This window comes from Emydura macquarii, unplaced genomic scaffold (assembly GCF_026122565.2).
Source record: "Emydura macquarii macquarii isolate MOO-44397 ecotype Brisbane River unplaced genomic scaffold, CSIRO-AGI_Emac_v2 contig_1253, whole genome shotgun sequence".
Classification (NCBI taxonomy): Eukaryota; Metazoa; Chordata; order Testudines; family Chelidae; genus Emydura; species Emydura macquarii.
In genome coordinates this window covers 27,594,036-27,618,486 of record NW_027131390.1, presented here as the reverse complement: position 1 = coordinate 27,618,486, position 24,451 = coordinate 27,594,036, and the positions used below count along the sequence as shown (strand labels likewise).

At 41.7% G+C, this 24,451-nt stretch overlaps 1 long non-coding RNA gene across 2 annotated transcripts in view; it reads left to right on the top strand.

Moving 5' to 3' along the window:
* LOC137153989 (uncharacterized) overlaps window positions 1-14,936 on the top strand; it is a 449,601-nt gene extending 434,665 nt beyond the window's left edge. For both annotated transcript variants that reach the window (XR_010919998.1, XR_010919999.1), the window contains one exon: window positions 14,815-14,936. This is a non-coding gene — a long non-coding RNA (uncharacterized lncRNA). The remainder of the gene's footprint in view (window positions 1-14,814) is intronic.
* Window positions 14,937-24,451: the final 9,515 nt, after the last annotated feature.

Here is a 24,451-nt window from a genome sequence, read left to right as displayed (position 1 = left end):
CCTTTTGAACTCATCAATAGAACAGTGATAGACAGGAAAGCAGTTTATCTACATTGCTAACCTCATATATAAACAACATCAAATAACTCCCAACAATACACTTGCATATCAAAGCTCTAGTCCACTTATGAGGAATGACCCTCAAGATCATTGTATTTTCCTATGATATGTCTCTAAAGGTCAGATCTGGGCCATGCAATTTGTAAAGTTGCTTGGCTTTTTCAGGCCTATCGTCGCAATATTATATTTAATGGGAAAGTTGTTTTGGGGCACAGGTGGGGTTTATCTGAAATGAAATATCTGAATCATATTTCAAGTTGTGGTTGTTTCTTTTAAATCTCTGGGCCCAATCCTGTAGGGATTGCACTCCTTACACGGATCTTTTATCAAAACTTTTCCAATGAACAAGACTGGACCTGGCTCTTATTTTATAGAGAATCCCAACATATTTGTGTGCATTATTGTTCTGTTTTGAGGAAGGTGATTATTCATGAGGTCTTTCTTGGACAAAAACGGATCAGACGGTATCCACTTTGTATATACTTCTGATCTTATCATGTGCACAGACTCTGTGCATAGATTTCCCTTGCATGCACACAAGGGAGAGGGACAGCTGCCTCCATTGCACTTCTCATGTCTCCCTGTGTCAAGCCCTCTATTGAGAATGAATACTCAGTAATTAATAATTTTCCAATGATCAATAACCAATTTATTGATAACAACTGATAAAAATTAAACTGTGATTATATGTTTAGTGAGAGAGGTTCTCTCGAGTCCAGATTAGTTCCATAATAAACCTTGGATAAGTCATCTGTGATAGGATTTATTGATTTTGCAGTTAGCAAAGGTAGCACATACACAAAAGGCATACAATTACCAGCTGCTGCAGAAGATCTTTCCTGTAGTTCTCTGGCAAACTCCATCCAGTCTCCCCTTGATTTCTTACATAAACGTAACTATACGATTATTACTCTTTATTGTTTTCCATTCCAACCTATATCTGTTGGTAAATATTTCTTCCTATCTTAGATTATTTTCTACATTTCCTGTTCCCTTGTAAGTTTCAAACTGCCTTAACATCTTATGCTTAGTTATTGTTTATTCCCTTCATTTGGGTAATATTACTCTTTATAGCTTTTGCAAGTATTTTGCAGTTAACATTATTCAAATATCTGTTGCAGCAATTTTAAAATTTGCTAAAAGATTATTGCCTAGAAAAATTCTACTCAACGTTAGCTTAACTGTAAAGCATCATAGGACTCGTGCCCCTGGGCAGGACTTAGGTTGTTTCTTTGGCCTTTTAAATGTTAAGATCTCCATGAGACTAAGGCCTGGTCTACACTGCTGGCAAAATTCAGTGGCAGTCGATGAGAGTTATGCAAGCTATGCAAAGTAGCTTGCGTGACTCCCGTCGACTTCGTAACTTCTGTTTAGCGCACCATCCGCACTGCTCTGTGCAGTCAGGAAATGCGTACCCATTGACGCAGCACTATGCTTTTTGGGAAGGTGGTTTTATTAAATTGATTTGCAGATTGATTAAGCATGTCTTCACTGCTGCTCAATCGAACCGGAAAAATTGATCTGACGGCAGCGAATACGTCAGTGTAGACATAGCCTAATTGTCTATAAGACAGGAGTGGGTAGACAACAGAAGCAATAATGTACATTGTCCTTCTTTGTGGGGAATCTTAGAAAAGTTAATGTCTGAGGTGTGCATTTTTTTTTCATCACAGCCATCTTGGCATATGGAAATCCCCTTGGAACAGACTTAAGGTTAGAAACAGGTTGGGGAGCACCTCACCCCTATAAATGTGCATTCCAGGGGCTAAATGCCCTCCTCATTTGGGACAGGAGGTAAAAAGGAGAGGAAGATAGGATTTCTCTCCCATACACACATACAATGGCTTGGGGAAAACTTTTCAAGGACGTCCAAACGAGACTTCCCTGTCCTTGTGGCCTCCATTTCTGTGGATTTCTGTACAGGATGAAGCTATCTAGTGAATTTGGATTTCTCTGTTTATTAGTGAGACAATGCGAGTCACAAATACTTTAACTTCCCTTAACATAAACAATCTTCAATTTTTGAAAAGGCTAAAATATGAGAAACATTTCTGGGCTTTTTTTCTTGTTCTCATAATGCCTCATTACCTCATTGAATGTTAGTTTATCTCTCTAATTTTAACTTGTGCTTAATGCACAGCTTCTTATATTCTGTTTTTGAAGATAATAAGGAAATATCAAAATGTAGTATACTTATATAGCACCTTTCATCTGAGAATCTGAAAATGTTCTATATTTGTTAATTAAGGTTCACAGCACACTTATGGGAGAGACATCAGTAAAATGATACGTGGAGTTTTAGTGTCTGGATGAAGTATAGATCTAGGAGTTCAGGCTTGTAGTCATATACTTTAATTATTAAACAAGCATTCCTTTACTTTGCACTTAGACCTACTGAAGGAAGGTCTGAGTTTCATGACACACAAAATATGGGACCCAAGACCATAATTTCTCTTTTTTTTCCCTCCCAGCACATGTTTATTTCTTAAATAGTATGGCTATAAATTAACAAATCTAATCTATAATATAATTTCTTTTCCATGAGGAAATGAAAATAAATAAATAAATATAGTGTACATTCTGGTGTTTTAGAATATTTTGAGTCTTTTACATATATATTTGTGGAAAGAAGCATATTTAAAGAAATTTTCCAGGTCAAGAGAAATCTCCAGGTTTCAACATTGAGCAGGACTCTGCCTGTTGTATAACTATCAGGTAAGGGAAAGGTCTGGTTTAAGACTCCCATGGAATTCTATTGAGTGCACAAATATTTAATGATTTGATGAGTTTCTCATTAAAGGTTCATTCTGCTTAATATACAATGTCTTTTAGAGCCCTTAATCATTTTGGTATTTTAAAAATTAAAATAAGCTAATATATTAGTATTGCCATATCCCACCCCTCTCCCAACTCCAAAATGATAAAAATGCATCTCATCCTTTCCCTTTCCTTTACCTTTAGAAGTTGTTATATTGTTTAAAGAGATTCCTAGAGGAAAGTCATGTTTTATTTGAAATTTAGAATTTTTCAAGCAATCATAAGGCAGGTAATTTTTATTTCAGATTATATTTAGATATTTAATATTGTGTGATTCACTTTTTAATTCACCCATTATCTCATTGCAGTCAGTCATTTCAAATGAGGAATTCCTGCCTGCTGATTGTATCTACTTTACCAGTGACCCGAGTGTTACTCTTAGGACAGAAAGTGCCATGCTTAATTCTGCCTGGTCCTGTACACAGAATACTCCAGAAAGTCCATGAGAGCATAGAGTGAAGGTTGACCTCTTCTGAGTGACAAAACAAAATATAGAGAAGCCACTGGACAGTGTCTCTGTGTTAAGAGCTATAGAGAAATAGTCCCGGATGAGGGTTGTTGGTCAAAGGATGTGATCCAATGTATGTCCTCTGATCTGGTTATAGTACCTACATACCTTTGAGAGAGATTTTACTTGCTCAGTGGTAAACCTATGTGTGTGACTGCAGTTAGTTACTGCATGCTGTTACTGGTGCAGCACATTTTACCATTTATGGGACTGTTCTGTAAAAGTCCAGAATTTGACCCATTCATTGTAAGAAAAAAAGCAGCAAACTCACTAAAGTACAACATAAAAGAATGTATTTCAGGACTGCTATAACCACTTTAACTTGAAAAGAACAATCATGCACATTAGTCAACAAATTTTTGAGGAACTTGCAGTTAAAGTCCCTTCACCCCTGGACAAAGTTTATTAAAATATTTTCCATTTTACCCCATCCATAAATAGTTGCTCTTACATTATTAACAAACCTGTCAATGCCATACTTTCAGTTTGATTAAAATATTAGAACATATTTGAGGATTATATATGAGTAATGAGTAAATATAGTGAAAGTCATTTAATCCATTCAGAATTAGAGAAAGGATGGATTGATGAGAAGTATAACAAAGAGAATAACAGGTCTGGTGCCTGACTCTCAGTTGCTTTCAGTATGTATGAAATCAGATTCTGCATGGCTCTGGAACTCTCCACCTTTTGTTGCTTTCACTGATAGGCCTTATTTCACACTTGAAATACCATCTGACTTTGGTGATGACAGCCTGAATAAACAACGAGACTAAAAAGCATGCGTTTATGGACATTCTCAGTTTTGTGAGATAGAGTGACTTTACTCCCAGTTTAATCAGACTTTTATTAAGTTGAAGGTAGGAAACCCATGTTTGCTGGGTTTTAGTCCAATAGTCTGGGTGGAAATAGAATAGGATGCTGATAAATTTGACTTGCTACAAGATCCTGGAGTATCTAGTCTCTTTGGATTGAATTTTATTTTCAGGCCTCATACCCTGGCTTCCTTGTGGATTTCTAATTCCTTGTTTTGTTTCATATTCTAAATGGCTGCCTTTACCAAAATATCATTCAGGAATTATGTTATGGCTGTTTGCCTCATAATCCTTCTGCTTTCCCAATGATTCTAAATTGGGTTCCTGGAGCAATCTTCAAGGTCAGTAGCTTTTTCATTAAGTGCAGAGAGCCTTAGCTTTTCTGAGTTACATGAGTTCCCTGTGCTCTGGGCCACTGATTCTACTTTTAGTCATTTCCATTTATTTTTGTATTTGGTCCAAGTTAATGTGACTAGCTATGCGAGTTATCAACTTTAAAAAAAATGAAGTATGAGTGCTCATGCTTTGAGTCTTGAACATTACCTGCATAATTGCTGAGCTATTAAGTCCTGTCTCCTCTGTGTCATTAGCTTTGGGTAGGTCAAGAGCACAGGTTCCACCTCAGCTAGGCTGAAAAGTCTATAGAAAGTGATTTTCTGTCATTCTTTTACCATAGCTGCATTTATATCTGTTAATAAGTTCTTGTTATGTTGTTGAACAAAGTCAAATGCTATGTGCTATCCAAAAATATGCAGGCCTCCAACAGAGCTCTTTAGAATGCAGATGTCACCATTAATATTCTCTAGTCCCTTAACATTATTGACTTGATAAGAATAACACCTCAACAGAATTATATGTGGAAAGCATTGGGTGTGTGTAAACTAGAATTACACAAAATACCATTCTTGGCTTGTTCTACCTGCTTCCAACTACAGCTGTCTACACTGGTGCACGTACTGAGTAGCTGAGCCCTGTGCATACTCACACATTCTCCCCATACCCGGGCCAAATGTCCACATTATGGTGTGTTGGCCTCAGATGTGTGATGTGTACATGTGTATACATTGCATCCGTGCTGCTACTGCTACTACGTGACGTTGGCTCAGCCATTTCAGGAACATTATCAAAAAGTTCTGCATGGACGGAGAGACATTCTAGGAACTTCTGCTGTGATGTTGGTACTGTCTGTCCCTTTCACCCATTTGCTAAAGGCAGTTCCTATCATGTTGCCCCTCATTGTTATTCTCTGCAAAACTGGGTGGAAGACATGGAGCAATAGATGATGATCTGGTTCTGCTCCTTATTGCAGGACAAATAGTTATGCAGTGGAGTAGATGATAGGCAAGAGGCGGGATGGAATTTGGGCAGAACTTTCTGACACATTGAAAATGGCTGATTTTCAGGGTCAATAACAATTCATTCAGCTCACATAGCACAGATACGGTGAATGTCAGTATTGCCACAGTCTGCCCTGGGGTTGGTCATCCCTTCTGGTGTAGGAGAACAAGTACGATGTGATGGGGTCAAATCATTTTGGAAAACTGGGATGACCAGTGGTGGCTTCAGAACTTCCAAATGAGGAAACAGGCCTTCATGAATCTGGGTAAGGAGTTTGCACCAACCCCCCCAGCACCAGAACACTTGATTCAGGGCAGCCATACCTAGTGGGTGGCTATTGCCCTGTGGAGGTTGGCAACACAAGACAGCTATAAGTCTGTTGCCAACCATTTTGGGGTTGGAAAGACCACTCTTGGGACCCTGGTGGTGCAGGTTTGCAAGGCAATTAACACTGTGACCTACTCAGAAGTGGTTGCCATGGGAAAAGTTAAAAAAATAATAACTGTACTTAAGAGGATAAGATTTTCAAACTATGCAGGGCCGATACTTTGCTCACCACCAAAGGCAAGTGAGCTGTGAATGTGAACTGAAAAAATCACCATTCATTTGTTCAGCAAGGTTTGACAGAACACAGAGGCAAATTCATGAATACAAACATGGGAAATATTAGAAAGAGTCAAGATGCCAGGTTCTGAGGAGACCAGGATTGTACTTGAAGAGAGAGGAAAGGACTCTATTCCCCAGAAATGATATTGTTCTGTCCTATGTGTCTGTGTCTTGGGGATCCTGCATACCTGCTCCTACCTTGGCTCATGAAACTATACCCTGACATCAATAACCCTGGAAAAAGGGAATTCATTTACAAGCTCAGTAGCTGCAGAACAGCTATGAAGTCTGCATTTGATAGACTGAATTCTCACTGATGCTGCCTCTGCACCCATCTGAAGTCCTATAATTCTTATCTGCTGAGCACTCCATAGCATTTGAGAGGGTAAAGGGGAGTGCTTCTGTCCCAAGAGGGCTCAGAACAAGTCTTGTTTAGAAACTCCGTACAGGGAGCTGCATCCCACATCCATGCACACAGGTCCCAGTCTGGGATGCCATATGTGCACACATCTTGGCACAGGAGGGAGGCAGAGGATGGCATCTTCCTGTGCTGAGGGAAACCTTCACGTCCTGTGCACAAATGCTGGAAAAGCACCTGAGGGAACCTTGGCACATACTTGTGGAGCTAAGTAACTTTGTGCAGGTTTTGTTCTGCTGTAGCCAAAGGCCTTTAACCATTCATTCTGGTGACAATTCAAACGTTGTAGACAATGATAGCAGGGCACCTCCACTAAATTTTCACATTGTAGGGTTCAGGTTATACTGTGGAGGGTGTCAGCAGAGTTGTAATGTGGCCATTGTTCAATGCTTTTAACTTCACTATTCACGTTTGTTCACACACCTCTGTTTAACAGGAGAACTAAGTCTCTCAACAACCTTATCCACACTTAGCAGAGATGCTAACTGTATATAGCAGCTGTTATGGAGCAAATCCCTACTACAGTTGAAATTGATCAAGGTTTCAGGTGGAGAAGGAGAGACCCTTTAATCACAGGGTAATGGCAGATGCTGTTTGCCTTTATTCTTACTGGAATTGTGTTTTGATTTTCTTCATGTAAATTGAATCATAAAGATATTCATCCAGCCTTTCTCTATGTTGTGAGTACTGCTGAGCTGAGAACTAGCGGTTCTTTCTATGAGCACATAACACTAATTGTGCTTTCCCCATCCTTCCTGGGTATCCTTGGGACTCTGGATATTTCTGAACCATGGAATGGGAGAAGTGGCATTGGGGGAAGGGAGAGAAGTGGGAGAAGTCAGGGGGAGAAATGAAGTGTGGGGTGTGTGAGGAGTGTGAAATGTTTGCAGCATGATGGCACCAGAGAGTTATACACCATTCCATGTCATGACTGTGAGTCATGGGGCCCAAACCTGAAAACATGTTCATCATACTTAGGAAGCAGGGTCACACAGAAGTCAAGGAACATATAATATTTATTAAAAGTATGAGATGGAATGTGTAATTAAAATACCTTTAAAAAGAAATGTAAGCCAATGAAACATAGTGGGACTGAATCTTGGAACCCTAACTCTGGACCCGTCTCCTTGTCCTCCCCTTAACCAGGGGGAAATGACAGGGGGAAATTGTTCTTGGGGATAAATGGGGATGGCTCCTTTGTGGGGTTTGGGGGCCAGGCATTTGGTGCTGTTCAGGGGGGACTCCCAAAGCTCATCATTCCTTTTCTAGATGCTCAGGTAATCCTCCCCCTGTCCCCAGGAGGGGTTTCAGATGGTGAAGGGTGTGTCCCGAGAGTCATGCAGGCTCCATGTTATCCTCCCAGTCACTCGGGGTTTTTCAAAGAGAAGCCTCTACCTCAGCAGGACCTTTGGCAACAGCCGGAAGAGGAGGAGGTGGTTTATGGACAAGTAAAGTTGCCACAGCAGCAAGCAGACCCTGAACTCATTTGGTTACCAGTTCTATGAGCCTCTGCATTAGGCATGCCTCGTGCTTCATAAACCAGTTCATCCGAGTCCCAATCCTCCTATGCTCTGAGAAACTCAAACTGCTCGTGGTTTCTCCTGTCCATCCCTATAAGAAGCTCTTTCATGGTCCTTCACTGCTGTCTCTGGGTGATGCTCTTGACCTCCTGGTGGATGGGACTGGGAGCCAAATATCCTGCAATTCAAAGACAAGGCCACCATTATATTTTTCCCCATTTGGAAGAAGCTGAGAAATCCTCTTATGTAACATAACTTTGTTGTAGAAGGCCACAACTTTGATTCTTTTCAGCATTCCAGCCATGTGACTGTTAGACTATGCTTGGTTCTCAGACAACTTTTGCAGCCCATCAGGAAGAGGCAGAGGCTACTAATAGTAAGAAAAATGTACTGATGTTTTGAAAAAATTAAAATGTCCATAGTGTCTCAAGGCATGGTGCAGGTGGCAGTTCCTTCCATTCCTTTTCAAGATACCAGAATAGAAAAAAGTCTTGTGAAGGAGACCTGACAATCTATGCCAGAGAGATGTTTCTGGTAATGACTCCCCTCTACATATTGCTGAATGGAGGTGTTTGGTCAGCTATGAAGGTAGATCAAGCAGCTTGGCATTGCCATTGAACCTCAAAACTGAGCTGGACATTCTGTTACACAAGAAATCTGATGAAATATGCTTACAGGACTGGAAGGCAATTCAACTGGAAATTAACTATGTTCCCAGCTAGTGTCCAGAGTTTCCATGCAAAGGGAGACATGAACCATCCACCCTGTCCTGCCCAGCCAGCATCACAATCCCGCTCTGTGCCTGCCTAGCACCAGTGAAATGGACAGGGAAAGAGAAATGCCACAGCTTTATTTGGGTCACTGAAGTTTCAGATCAGGACCACAAGCCCCTTTCCTCTCCACTGCAAAGAAACACCATACTGTGTTTATCCAAGCACCCGACCAGATCCCCATTTTTCCCCAGTTTGTCCAGCATGGCTCGATGCAGGGAGATGCCAGACAGCAGTGACTGGGACAGTAAAAAACAATAATAATAATAATAATAATTAATAATAATATAATTTTTGGAGGAAGAAAGGACCACAGTGACTAACTTTTCCACAGACAACCAAAGTGTTGTAAACCTGTTTACTTCCCTTTCTCAACTAACCCCACCTTCCCAACACACACACTTCAACCCTTCCTTCACCATTTCTACACACTTCCTGTTTGTAAGGGCACATTAAGCCTGGGGTAGAGGAGAGTGAAACACTAAAACTGGGTAATCTTCCAAGGGACAAAAGACAGCTGCTAGTAAGTTTAGACAAACAGCTATAACTTTTCTGTTACTGTGCTTTCTCCATCTGGGATATTTGTAACCTGTCCCCTCGCTTATCTTGGTCCACACAGCCCTGGGACTATCATTGCATACTGCTGGCTGAGAAACACAGAGACCCAGGGTCATGATGATTTTTCATTATTAAACTTTAAGACCTAGCTTTATCCAAATGAATAATTGTGGTTCAATAGAAATCAATAAAAATAATTGATTTATTAGCCATATGTTGCTTTGGGACCATTTCAGAGTGGACCATAGCAGGGACTGGAGGTGGGGTGGGGGAGGCAGTTGGAGTTTGGTAAGTGGAGGGGCATGAAAATGCCATGGCTTCAGTACTACAGTTCTAAGTCACAGAGAGCATAGCAATGCATGGTATGTTATCCAGGGAGGAGAAGTCAATGAACCATCCTTCCAGTGCCCTGGATCTTAAAATCAGGAGTGTAGCACTAGATCAAGAGGAGATAGTGGTGAGGAGAGTGGAGGTCCATTGTAAAGTACCAACCTCAGGTTCTGATTTTTGCTGCAACTTGGGGTGCTGCTTGCAGTTCCTGGGATGGGCTTCCTCCATTGGCTTCTCCGGGAAGAGGTGCAAAACCACATGGCCATCAGTCTTCTGGGCCATCCTTGGCCTGGCCCTCAGGGCATCCTGTTGGACAATGAGGCCGACAGAGTTGAGGAGGGGGTTGTGAGCCACTTCCAGTTCTGTACAGGGAGACCTTGATCAAACCCGCTCAAGCTCCTCATAGTAGGGGCATGTACAATGAGCCCTCCTAAAATGACTGTACAATTGTTTTGCATTCTTGTACAGGAATCTCAAGTGCTCAGTGCAATTTCAGCACTGGGCTGGAGTCTGCTGAATTCTCACCAGTTCCAGCCTCCATGAAAATGTCCTGGTACAGGTGTATGTTCTTGCTGCTTCAGGAGAAGTTGTGACGGATAGTGTACTCTGATCACACACTCATCAGCAGCTCAGTGTGGTCAGCAGACCAGATCACTGATGTCCGAGCAGGAGCCATGTTCACCTGCATTGATTAAAAGAGTTCAATGAAAAGCTGTTCTGATGAGATTAGAAAACCTTGCTAGTAGTGGTGAAAACAGGGGCAGGAACTTTTATAGATTGGGTGAGGGTCAGGAAGAAAACAGTTCAGCCCATTGTAGGAATGAGTGTGGAGGACTATTGAAACTTGAGACCTGGTACATACCCCTTATCCCCATACACACTGCACACTGGCACAGGTATGGGGCTGTGCCATGGCCTGAGGCATGTACTTACCCATATCCTTCTGGTTTGATAGCTTACTCATTTTTAGACAAGTGCTTCTGAGGTTTAGGGTCAGACAATTAGTGGATTATAGCACAGCTATGCACAAGGACACAGGTACAGTTGCCAGTGTAGATATACCCTTAGGCAGATACAAGTTAAGAGCAGAGCTAGGTGAATAATTGATTTTTTTGGTTCAATCAGCAAACTGAAAAATCAGAGCAAATATTTGGTTCACTTCTAATAACATTTGGAATTTGTCAGCAAATTTGAAGAGTGCATTTCAGGCCAGCTTCAGAAAAATGCATTTGTGTCTGTCCATCCATCCTTCTTTATAACCTTTAGCACAGTGATTAGGGATATGGGTCTGAACCCCTTAGGAACTTGAACTCCAGTTTCCCTCCTGTCTGGTTAGCTTTCTAACCACCAACTATAAACTATTCTGCTCTCAATCGCTCCTATTGAAGTATTTGTAGAAATACTTAAATATACATTGAGAAAGAGAGAACAATTCTATAGTGAGTGATTAAGGTTCTCATCTGGGAGGTAGGAGATATGTCTTCAGATCCCTCTTCTGGATCAGTCAGAGAGAAGATTTGAATCTACATGTTGTACAGGACTTGGTCCGGCCTATACTGACTACAAAATTATGATTAGTATTGTACTAACATGATCACTTAAGGTTGTGTTTTAACTTGATATAATTTTCAAGTGAAGACAAGTCCTTAGAGACATTATTAATCATGTCTGTTAGTGTTGCTTAAAGACCAACTAAGATCAAGCTAGACACTATTTAAACAGAGTGATACAGAGAACCTGCCCAGAAGAGATTACAATTTAAGTAGACAAGACAGATAAAGAGTAGGGAAAAACACATAACTAGAGCTGAGTGAAATGTAATGGTGGCAAATATGGTAGTTCCACTGTTTGTTTGTTTATTTGGTTGGTTACCGTTCGTTCACATAAGTTTACTTTGGAGGGGACTGTCCAGAAGGAGAGATGGGATGGGAAATGTGTGAGGGGGATAGAGCAAGTGAGGAGAGGAAGGTGTGAGGGGCAAATGTGGAGTGAAGCTGAGATGAAGAGACAGAGACAGGATGCAGGGGATATTAGGAGCAAATACCTCAGCACATGGCAGAGGGAGCCCATTCAAAAACGTAGAAAATATTATCAGTGTGCATGAGTCCCTGCTCAGTTTGTTTCTGCCTGGCTCCTCCCTTCAGTTTCTTTCCCAAAGGCTACACTGCTGCTGTGATGGGAGGTACTATGAGTCACTAGAAGTAACATCTTCCTGCACAGTTTTAGTATGAATTCATAACCTACCACTAATATGAGTGATCTTTCCGGGGGCTCAGATACCACAGTGATGAGTGCAGTAGAAGGACCCACATAGAATGGAATACACTTTTTTAAAGACAGAATTAATCTACATTTAGGAGGGAAATCTTTTCCGCTGTGTTGACTGCCTGTTTTCTGTAGTATTTTAACAGGAAGGAAGGAAAGGGAAAGGAAGAAATTATACAAATTCTGTGTCATCTCATTCTCAATTTCTCTTTTTTTCCTTTTGACCATCTTTCTAGATAACAGTTCTGAAAGGACTTGCAAGTCGAGTTAGCTCTTAAGCTTTATAAGCAGGCATTCTTCAGAAATAATGCCAGATAGTTACATAATTATTGAATTATTTAATTTATAAAAAGTTGAAGGTTGATTAGGTTAAATATAGTGCTTTAACTTAAATCCAGAAGGACACTTGACAATGTGTTCCAAGTGTAGGTTTAAAAAAGAATATTTTAAATCTCTAGCCTGCAATTCTGGTTTTCTTATCAATGTAAAATGAAGAAAATAAAGTCAAATGAAAGGCCCCAAAGAATGAGAGAGACAGGGAAAGAAGAATGTTAAAGTTCAACCTATAAAGTTTTGCAGAGTCTTCATACAAAAAAACCCCCCAAAAAAATCCAATTTGACACAGTTTAAAATCTGTTACAAGCATCATAACATATGATATGATGAACCATCTTCCTGACATGAAAACAGTTGTTAGAATTTTTTAAAAAGTAGTAGTAGCTAGAGAATATTTATTTTCCTCAAGATCTCCTTTTTGTGCTTATCATAATTTAACATGGCCAGCAGGTCTCCTTTCATATCGAGCATACCAATGGTCAATTCTAGAATACAGAAGGGCAGAAAGTCAGAAGAGTATATCTCTAATATAATACAATCCTTGAAAAAGAGAGAGAGAGAAAAATCTGTATATTAATGAATATTATCTTAGGTTTCAGTTGTATAGTTCTAGTAATTTCATGTAGCTGTCATTTTTACCTAGTCTCTTAAAACTATAGTTTAGTCCAAAGTTGTTGAAACTCATTTTGAGAAAATACCACAATAAATACTTGACTAAGTAGTTCAAGGTCAAAGTTCTGATTTAGCAGAATTCAAAATAATTTGCTTTATAAAAATTTAATGCATTTTAAACTAATCAACGATTTTAAATTTTGTGGGGGATTTAACTTCTTTTTACAATTAAAAGTATGCTCAGAATATATAGATGGCCTAATAGCACCATCTTCTGACAAGTTGCAATTTCTGTAGTAACCTTGAAGTGTTATTTTAATTGTCTGTAAGACTGAATACATATTTTGTTTGCTGTCACAATGAAGGATGGCTTTCTTCATGTAAACAGAAACACTGGGATTTCAGGCGAAAAGGTCTGAGAAATAAATATAAGAGTAACCCTATGCCTTCTGACAGAGGGAATTGGCTGGATATCATAGGGATAGGAGCTACTTATTTTACTCTCAAATATTATAAAAAGAAACAGTGAATAGAACTCAATCCACACAGGTAAATGTCTCAAATTTTTTGATAAGAGATTTTGGCAGCAAGCAAGATTTTGGATTAACAGAAACATTTCAAAAGAGTATCTGTGTCAGACATTTCGAAAGATGTATTTTATATTTGATATCCCTAGTCTAAACTGTAAATGCTGAAGAGTTCTGCAAATCTGTAAACACATGTTAGCAGTTATATACATTGCTGCTTTTAAGTACATTATATACGTATTATAATTACATTATTAGTAGTACCCAGTTTTGCTTTTTTGCACACCACATATTCCTGTTGCTTGGTAATTTTGGATGTGAAAGAAGTGTCAGCTCTATAAAGGTTCAAATTAATCAGGCAGTCGTCAAATCCTGATCTGTTTTAATAAATGTATTAGAGGGACAAGGTGGATAAGGTAATATATTTTATTAAACCAACTTCTGTTGGTGCGAGAGACAAGCTTTGAAGCCACACAGAGCTGCTTTTGAGATCTGGGAAAGGTATTCCAAGCATCACAGCAAAATGCAAGGTGGACCAGATTGTTTAGCATAAGTAGTTAATACACATTTCAAGGGACCATTCAAAGTAGATGGCATTTTAACACTTCTGCAGTCAGACGACAAAAGAGATAGGTTAGTGGGTTACAGGGTTGTTGTAATAAACCATAAATATAGTGTGCCTGTTCCATCCGTGATTTTTAGTATCTAACAGAGTAATGAATTTAAGCTCCCAGTCTCATCTTTTGAAAGTGTAGTGCAAGTATCTTTTGATGAGGACTGATAAATCAGACACAGAGTGATGACTTTGTGAAAGGTGTTCACCCATAGGTGATAAGATTTTTTCGGTTTTTACCATTTTTAACTTGTTGTCCTATGACTGCAGAGATGTGAACGGGCCAATCTACCTTGAATGGTCCCTTACAATATGTGATAACTACTTTTGCTGAACAATCTGGTCTACCTTGCATTTTGCTGTGATGCTGGGAGTACCTTTCCCAGACCTGAAGAAAAGCTGTGTGTGGCCAGAAAGCTTGTCTCTCTCACCAACAGAAGTTGGTCCAATAAAAGATATTACCTCACCCATCCTGTCTCTCTCATATCCTGGGACCAATACAGATAGAAGTACACTGTATTAATAAGTGTATGACTCATTTGTGGCAACTGCAATAGAAAGTGGTTACCACTAAAAATTCAGCTTTTGCTAACAGTTATTCCTCAGTAATTTATAATAGGACAATGCAAGTTATGGTCAAACATTAAGACAATGAGATGCAGAGCTATTCTGCTGATTCATGCTGGTAGTCAGATCTCTCACAGTACCATTTTCTCTGCAGGCATAGCTCCATTGACTTCAGTGGAATTACACTAGCAGAGATCTTTGACTCTGACCTATCCTTGGGTGTGTGATAAGCTGAAAGTTTTTCTGAGCAAGAGAAACTAAAGTGAGAAAGGCGAGGACTCCTTCAAGGAGAAATCCTAATTAACCTGTTTAGGAGGGAGCATGAGAGCTAGGATTTATGGCTGGGATTTTGAAAGATATCTAAGAGAGTTAGGCACCCAACTCCCATTGAAACTCAGTGTAAGTGAGGTACCTAATACCCTTGGATGCCTTTAAAATCTCACCCTATGTCAGAAAGTGAAATCCTGACTTTGACTTTTAATTAAGAATAAAGGTGGAGTCTAGGAAAGGGGAGTAAATCTGGTCAATATCCATTGTGTGTGTGTACTGGGAGCCATGGGGAAGGGTGTTCCTACTTAGAGCACATAACTTCCATATCACAGTCATTGTGATATGATGACTTTAACATTTGAATTTTCATAACAATGAAAGGCTCTAGTCTGGAAGAGAAAGAATATCATAGTGTACTTGCTATGTTCACATCAATAAATACTCATTTAAATGTATGGAAAAATAAACAGTATCAAAGTAACCTTTTTTTTTTTTTAATGTATGTAACTAAGAGGAATGTTTATAGTAAAAATTACTAATTTTCAAATACTAATTAGCAGAGATTGAACATTGTGAAAAAATGCTATAGAATGACAATTACCATTGAAAAGTAAAAAGGTATAACATTAAGCACAAGATAAACATATATTTCTGGATAGTGAAATAATAATAAAATCCTTAAGGACCATCTGTATATATTTGTGCAATAAATATTGTTTCACTTAAGAATTAGAAATTCACTACTATAATTGTAAATGCTATTGTAACATACTGAGGTGTAGATGGGGCAACCTACTGGCTGGAACAGGAGTCTGTATAGTGGTCAGAGCAGAATCAGAGGGCAGAACTGGAGCTGTGGTCAGAGGACAAGCCAATGGTCAGAGTCAAGAGTCATAACAGAACCCAAGGGCAGAGCTACAGTCATGGCTAGGAAACTGTGATGCTGATAAACCAAGTGCCAGCTCAGCTAATGCCTGTGGGCCTTGCCCAAAGAACTGACAAACTCATAGCTGAAAACCAAACCAGCTCACTTGTATGTTAACTTTTTTCAAAATAGGTATTAGTCTTATAAGAATGTATTTGGTGTTTGGACTCCATGAAATGCTTCTAAATTGCTGAATGCATTAATCTCACTTGTAATGTCTATATTACATACTGTAAGGAAATACGCAAGTTTTGCTTTATAACTTGGAAAATGTTTGCTCTCAACTTTTGAACCCAGGCACAGGAATCCTTCCACCTGTCCATTCAGGAACCCTATCGGGATTAAAGGGGCCAATTAGGAACATTCTGAAACAAAAGATTGCTGAATGGCCCTATCACACCTTGGAAATGCTATGTGCAAGAATGCTCATCTCATAAACTGGAAGACTATACATAAAAGATAAAACAGAGTCACAAGAGAATTTTTCAACTCTTTGCTGATTGAACTCTCAGAGAGCCAGTGATTCTAAACTGAAGTGAGAGATGCCTCTTGGTTATCCCTGAGTTTGCCCTGAAAGGCATTTCAAATTGAAAGGTCACCACACCTCTGTCACTCTTAGGATTTAGATTGCAACTCTTTTGGGTGTATATGTTTGCTTACTTTAATCTGTAAATAACTCTTATTTCTTTTTCCTGGTTAATAAACCTTTAGATAGTTTCTTACGGGATTGGTTACAGGCATTGTCTTTGGTGTAAGATCTAGGTTATCAATTGATCTGGAGTAAGATACTGGTCTTTAGGGACTGGAAGCAACCTGAATATTTTTGTGATTTTTGGTGTAAGTGACCATTTATCACCAAGTCCAGTTTGTCTGGGTGGAGAGCCTAAGGGGACTGTCAGTGACTCCATCGTAAGACAGTATGTAGGAGTTTGTATTTGTTACTGAGTTGGTGAAATCTAATTACAGAACATACAACAGGTTACTTGGAAGCAAAGAATGGATTGTTGTCATCAGGTGAGCAGTGATGTTCCCACAGACAAAGTTGGAGGATTTATCAATGGTGGTGTGAGCCTCTTGCTCCACTTCTTGGTACTCATCCTCATGAGACAAGGCATTCACCTTCTTGTTCTTAGTCCCAGGATAGTACACAACCATAAAGTTAAATCAGAAAAGGAAAAGAACCAAGTGAATCTGATGTTGGTTGAGTCATCATGTCGTCTGTAGACACTCCAAATTCTTGTAATCTGTTCTGACTCGAGGAGGCAGCATCACTCCTTGAAGGTGGCCTTGATGCCCAGGAGGTCCATACATCCTAATTTCTCACAGCAGGAGTCCATTTCTGAGAAAAGAAGGCACAAAGATGAAGCAACTGGTGAAGCCTATAAATTGTGAGAAGACCATCCCATCACAAAGTCCAAGGTGTAAGTCTTGAGAATGAAGGTCTGTAGGAAGGCGCAGTGGCCTTCCTCTGAGCCTGGGCCCGCGGGAGGGCCGCAGGCACCCAATCCGACTCCAGACTGGCCAGCAGCCCAGTCTGCCCGGCAACCAGACAGCTGGGCCCCGATAGGTCCTGCTGGGCGGCCAACCCAGCAGCAGGGGGGCGGAGCCTTAGGGAGGGCAGCAGCTATAAGAAGCAGGCCCTACAGCTCAGAAGGGAGAAGGCTGCCGGCGGAGACAGACGCGCTGCCTCGCCGGCTGCGGCAAGGGGCTGAACCACGCCAGACTACGGCCGCAGGTAACCCCCTTGCGGCCCCGGCGACCCGCCTCTAAGGCCTGGGTTGGGCCTCCGGGCCCTCTGGACTGGCCGAGGTCTCCAGGCCCAAGGCGCTGGGCCCAGCCTCAGGCCTGCAGCGGCTGGGACAAGCCACCTGAACCAGAGAGCTGGGAGTTCCTCCCAGAAGCTGGTCCGGACCTGGAAGAGCTGCCAGACGCCCAACTCCTGGAGACAGGATCCGACCTGGAGGAGTTGCCGGAGGCTGGACCGTACCCCCAGCCCAGCGACCTGGAGGAGCTGCCCCTCGCTGAGGAGCTCCCCAACCTACCCCCGTCGACGCAGAAGGACTGACTGGCCTACCCCGTGCGGTGTACCCCGACGACCCCGAGGAGCCGACGGACATAGGTACCGGGGAATCCAGGGAGGAAGGATCCCAGGGACAGCCAGAGGCGTGGCTGTACTAGGGGTAACGCCCAGTCGGCGTGTTGCGGCAGGAGCCCCGCCGACTGAGTGGCAACACCCGTGCCACTGCTAGGGCCCTGGGCTGGGACACAGTGGAGTTGGGTGGGCCAGCGTCCCCCTCCCCTCCCCCCTGATCCTTGCCAATCCCCAAAAGGGAATCAGCCTCTGCCGCCCGGTAAACTCGAGCCACTGCTCCTTGCTCGCCCGCCCTGCCTGAGGGCCGGGGCGAAAGACTCCTTGCTCACCCGCCCTGCCTGAGGGCCGGGGCGAAACTAGGGCCGGGGCGACATAACATTCCCCTGTCTTGTAGGAAGGCGCAGTGGCCTTCCTCGGAGCCTGGGCTCGCGGGAGGGCCGCCAGGACTGGACCGGGCAGGAGCCCGTCCTACAAGGTCTTTGTGGGGTCCGTATGGGTCAATATAGTGGCAGAAATAAACTCTTTTTTCAAGTGGTCAAAAGTCACCAATGTGTAGGACCAGGTGAACTTAGTCCCCTTCTTGAGGATGGACATTGTAGAAATTATCAGGTCAAATAATTCTTTGATGAATCACTGACTAAAAAACTGAATCCAAGAAACCACTGCACTTCATGCATATTCAAAGGTGCCTTCCATTTGGGAATGGCTGTAACTTTGCAGGGGTCCATGGTGAGTCCAACCAGAGAGATGACATAGCCCAGAAACTCCATGGTATCATTGTCACATTCATGTTTTCTGGGGTTTTCACAAACTTGATTTTGCAAAGCTGATTGAGAATGGTATGCACATGATGATCATGGAGATTTTGATTTTCTGAAAAAATGCAAATGTAATCTGTCACTCATCATGTATTGGCAGAAGATGTTGCAGAGGACATTGTTCATTAAATACTTAAAGGAAGTGGGGGCTTTACAGCAATCAAACAGCACGATCAGGTATTCAAAATCGCCTTATCTGGTACAAAAAGCTGTCTTCCATTCATCCCCTTGTCTGATTCTGCTTTAGGCAGATCTAGCTTCATGAAGACCCAAGCCAAATGGAGTGTTTCCAGGAGTTCATTTATGAGAATAAGAGGGTATCAATTGTGGATGAAGGTCTTGTTTAGGGCTCAATAATCAGTACGAGGTCAGAGGGAACCGTCTTTCTTAGTCACAAAGAAGATAGGCGCTTCTGCTGATGATCCCTTTCCACAGATTTTCCTTAAGGTACTCCTATTAGGATTGCAGCTCAGGTTGGGATAGGGCATAAATGCATCCAAAATGGACCTCCATTCTCACTTGAAGGTCAATTAGTGAGGAAGTAGTGCATCCACCTTATGTTTGTCAAATACCTTGGCATATTCTAGGTACTTGATAGGAATTCCAGGCAATGCTGATGAATCTTCAGTTTGTGACTCTAAATTATTTGAGGGTTGGAGCATGCTGAAGAATATGATGGTCTGTTGGGTAGAGCTGGGAAGGTATGCTCATGAGCACTTCAGGGAACAGAAGAGTACAGATCGCAAGCACCAGCTGATTCGGGGCTCATGAGTGACATGCCAGCAGACACTAAGGACGACCAGCAAGTGTGGAGTACAGATTACCTGAACTGCAAAATCTCTTGGTAATCACTGAGGGTAATGACCTCTAAGAGATACTGTATAATCTGTATGGAGCCTGAAGAGAAAAGTGACCCATCGATAGCCTGGACAAGCTTAGCAAAGTCTTTGCAAAGAATGGGAATCTGATGCCCATTAACCAATTCCGGGTCAATGAAATTGCCAAAGACACCCAAGTCAACAATACTTTAAGTGGATGTTGGGCACGGCAGAATGCCGCAGTTAAAAAGAGAGAGACGGCTGATTAGGGGTTGCCAAGATTCCAGCAGAGAGGCAGCAGCGCGATTCGCTGTAGGGAGGAGTGGAGCACTGACCCAGTCCTAGCTTCCTTACTGTAGATGGGCTCTGGCATTTTCCAACCCACAGGTGGATTGGTCTTCAGCCCAGTACCCTGCTGCAATATGCCTGGGCATCCCACAATATAGGCACAACTGCAATGCCCAAAGACTATTCTTTTCATCGGTGGAGAGGTGGGAGTAGGCTCGTCAACTTGCATTGATTTGATGTCAGAAAGGGCAACTGGGGCCCGAGGAGATGGAATATTTCTGATTGGCAGAGGTTGGGTGGCATGTTGCTTTTCTTAGGCTCATTCCATTTGCCAATCACTCCTAATCCAATGATCAGTTAAGGCTCCCATGCTAATTCATCTTTGATAAGAGTTGTTGAGTCCTTGCCTCAACTGGTGTCACTGCACAGCCTAATTCAAGTGGGTATCTGCAGCCAGATATTGAAATTCTGCTGCATATTTGGCAACAGACCCAGGACCCTGCCAGAGGGCATGGAGAACAGCCTCTGCATTACATTTTCAATTAGGGTTATCAAAGATGCCTGCTGTTGTCTGTACAAATTTCTCAAAGTGTTCAAGGAAAGGACTGGACTCTTTCCAAAGTGGGGTGCCTTTTTAAGGGACTCTCTGGTGAGTAGACTAAGTACTAATCCTACGTAGGACTGATCCATGGAGCAGGACTGTGGCTGCAACACAAACTGGAAATGATATTGGCTAAGGAACCCATGAAAACTTGTCACGATCCATGTCATATTTGTCAGATAGAGGAAGCTTGGGCTCATGGAAAGTGGATGCAAGAGTTGGGGTAACAGAAGACTCTGCTTGGTCTTGTACCTGGCCTGGACGGTCACATTCTGATCAGGTAGTGCAGCGACCTGAGCTCGCAGTTCCTGCAAGACCCCAACAATGACTGAGAAGGTGGGTTGGGGTGCTGCTGGGACCCTTCTGTAGAGGAGTTCCATGCCATGGGAAAAAGTCCCCTCTTATCTTCTCGGGGTTCCTCAACCTTTAACAGAAGAGGTGTAGGTGGGATGTCCTAGTGGTCAGAACAAGTGCAGAACTGGGGTTGTGGATCAGAACCAGGAGCCAGAACAGAAACAAAGGGGCAGGCCTGGAGTTGTGGTAGGTTGAAGCCAAGAGTCGAGAGTTCTGAGGAAGGTAGGGACTACTACCTCCTACTATTACTAGGTCTTGAGCAGAAACAAGCATAGGTTAGAGCGAGGGCTGGTACAGGAAGCAGACTGGGCACAGCTGTGGGCATGGAACACATTGGGAAGCCACTATGCAGTTGTTGCTACCAGGCTGTTGGCCTTTCTGTCCAATCAGGGAGCATAGTCAATAAGTGAGGGTTTAGTGGACCCAGCCAAGATCAGTTGCTAGGCTGGAGCTAGCTGAGTTCCTGACAGCCATTTAGAAATATTGGAGAATTTTCTTTACTGGTGACGGTCATGTTGGAGGCCCAGTACAATTTGGGTTGCTTGACCACTGTACTACAGGCCTAGCATAGCTTCAGTTGCTTGCTTGGCCATTCTGAACCCTGTAGCATGACATTTTCCAGTTAGCAGAGACTGAATAGCCTTATAGATGTCTCAGTTTCTGCATAGCACGGCACATAACGAGAAAACATAGATACTGTATGCTTGCAGCTGCACATAGATAATGGTGATGGGAACAACAAGTTATCCTTGAACGTCTGGGGGTACACTGTTTTATTGCCAAGGGGCATACTTTTACTCCGCCCCTCCTATCACCAGATCTTGTTTTGACAACCCCAATTATTATGGTGAGAATGGAATGTAGTTAAGGGTGGAAACCCAATGTAGGTAAGTGGCATATATGATAAAGAGAGAGAGATAATTAGGTGAAGGTTGTTTATGGAAAGGTATAAATAGTCACCACTTAGACAAGGGGGGTGCTCCATGAACACCTGACTCCCCGGGAGGTGCTGCCGGTTGGACCAGAGGCCACTGACTCCCTGGCAGTGCCCCTGAAGAAAGCTGTTCCTGTATACAACCTTCTGAGTGACTGCTTAGCTCTACAGGCTTAGTGAGTATGATATATTGTAGTTAATTTTAGGCTTTGTATGTAACTAGTATATGTTAGAAAAACTTGCACATTAAACCTTATTGATCTGCAAATCAGGCATACCGTGTCTCACTGGTATTCACACTGATCACAAAGTATCCAGAATCAACAGGTCACAGCAGTAATGAATGCTACTTGACAAGTGTTGATGAATCACATAGTCTCATTAGGGAAAATGGATGATGGAGACAGTACCAAAAGAATTTATAGAATGGAAAGTAACCACATATAAGGAAAGGAAACAAGGAGGCTGTTAGCCTTCTCCAGGTAATTGTAAACATACATCTTATTTCAATTATACATCAGGAACAGACAGGTTTTAGCACTCCCTTAGTTTTATTCAGGGAGTTATATACAATCATATGAGAAAATACAAATGTATATAAAATGTATGTAACTAAGTGAGAAAATTTCATCTCATCATGAATGTAGATATTAATTATGTTTAAGTCTTAGAGATGGACTACAAAGAAAATATATCCTACAGGTTGCAATAATTCCTAGAAGCCTCTGGCAGGGGTGACTTTCGAGAGTGATCTCTGAGACTGACATTACATTCCAGCTTTGTAATGGTGAGTATAGGTGTGTTACCTAGACATTGTGTTCAGAGATACTTGAATCTTTCCAGGATGACAGTAAAATTTCTAATCATAAATGATTAAATGGAGCATGAAATAACATACAGTAGTCTCAAACTAGAACACAGGAATCTTCACTGAAGAGAAGTGGTTATTATTAAGGTCATTTTGGTAAAACTATCATACCTCTAATGTATAACAAGATGGGGTGACCAGTGTTATAGCTTAATGACAGTTTAAAACTAGTATTGGACTAGCTGTGTCTCTGTCAGCAATGGAAGGCACATTATTCTCAAACATTTTCAAGATTGTGCTGTCACACCCCATGGGTGCTGTAATATTCTTTTAAAAAATATTGAGTTAGAGCAATGGTGGTGAACCTCCGGGGGGGAGTAGAGGAAGACATGGGGAGGGAAGCATTGTTCTATAGTGTTTGGCATATGCAAATACATAGCATATTCATGTGTATGCACCAATGGAAGAGAACTGTGGGTAAAGGTAGTTCCAGTCTATCTGTCATTCTGACATTAATTATGTTGTTTCCCTATCTTTTAACCTCCTATATTAACATTTAATTCTAAAAGGACACTGAAGAACACAACTTTAATGAACTGAAGAGCACTATTAAGCACAAACAAACTGTTAGTGAAAGTTGGGATATACAGTAGCCTTTGATCTTTCCAGAGTGTGTATGAGAGACATTCCACATCTCTGTTTCATTGGAGACAGATGTCTTAGTCAATCAGTTCACTCACTGTCTAGACATCACTGGGGCCTGACTGGTAGCGGATGGGTGGAGGCTAACTCCAGGTCATATATGTCTGGCTGAAAGAAACAACCAGAATAAACAGTAGATCTGATTTTAGCTCCCTTGATTGATGGAGTTTCTCTGCTTTTTGTTAGACAGGTTTACAACTTGTGGGGTTTGTTAAATTTTCAAAGGCTTCTGGATGTTCATATAGCAACAGTGGGACTCAAAAAGCATATTTTATGTCTTTGCTTGGCCAGAGCTGATCAAAAATATTTCCATCAGAAAATGCTGTTTGCCATTGAAAAGTTTTGCAGAATGTGTCAATTTTGACACAAATTTGACTGAAATTTTTTGACTAAATTTGAATCAAAATGGAGTAGTTCATTTTGATTTTATTGTTTCATTCTGAGCGTATTGTCTTGGTTCATATCTTTCTTATCTCGTTTGGATTTGATGTGGACATATTTTAGTGTACTGTGTGCTATAAGTGTCTTATCACATGTTGCCCTGTGCCTTTATTTTTTGAAGGAGTGCACATTGTTTCAAATTGGTTCAGTTTTACTCCTATGATGACACACTGTGAACAGCATCTCTCTTAGTGCCAAGCCCCAACTTTGGGTGAGACTGTGATTGCTGGACATGCATCTTTGGAGAAAGAGAGCAGTGATTACTAGGCACTGGGTCTCTCTGTGAACCCCGCAGCTACTGTTTGCTTTTGTGAAACAGGATACATTTATTGATTTAACCTCACAAACCTCTTCTTCTCTCCCTCCTCCCACCATGCTGAAAGATGAAAAGAGGGAATGGAAGTGGTTCAGGTCACACTCAACCGTTGTCTGACTCTCTCACAAAAAAAAAAAAAACAAAGTCTTTTTCTGATGCTGCCCCTATTACAAGTAGTGTTGCACCATCCTTTACACAGGTCCAGCCTGACAGCTCTGTTAATGGAACCAACAGACCCCAGCATGAGGCTTCTCAGAAGCAACATTCTGCTGTGGAGCAGTTTGGGGTGGGGAAAAAGACCAATACTCGAGGCTTGCATTAGCTCAGTGGAGAAAGTGTTGTGGAAGCTCTACACCATGAACCCCAAGAAGTGAAGGGAGAAGAACCAGATTGCTGCATGGGGCAGTCAGCAGAATTCATTTTA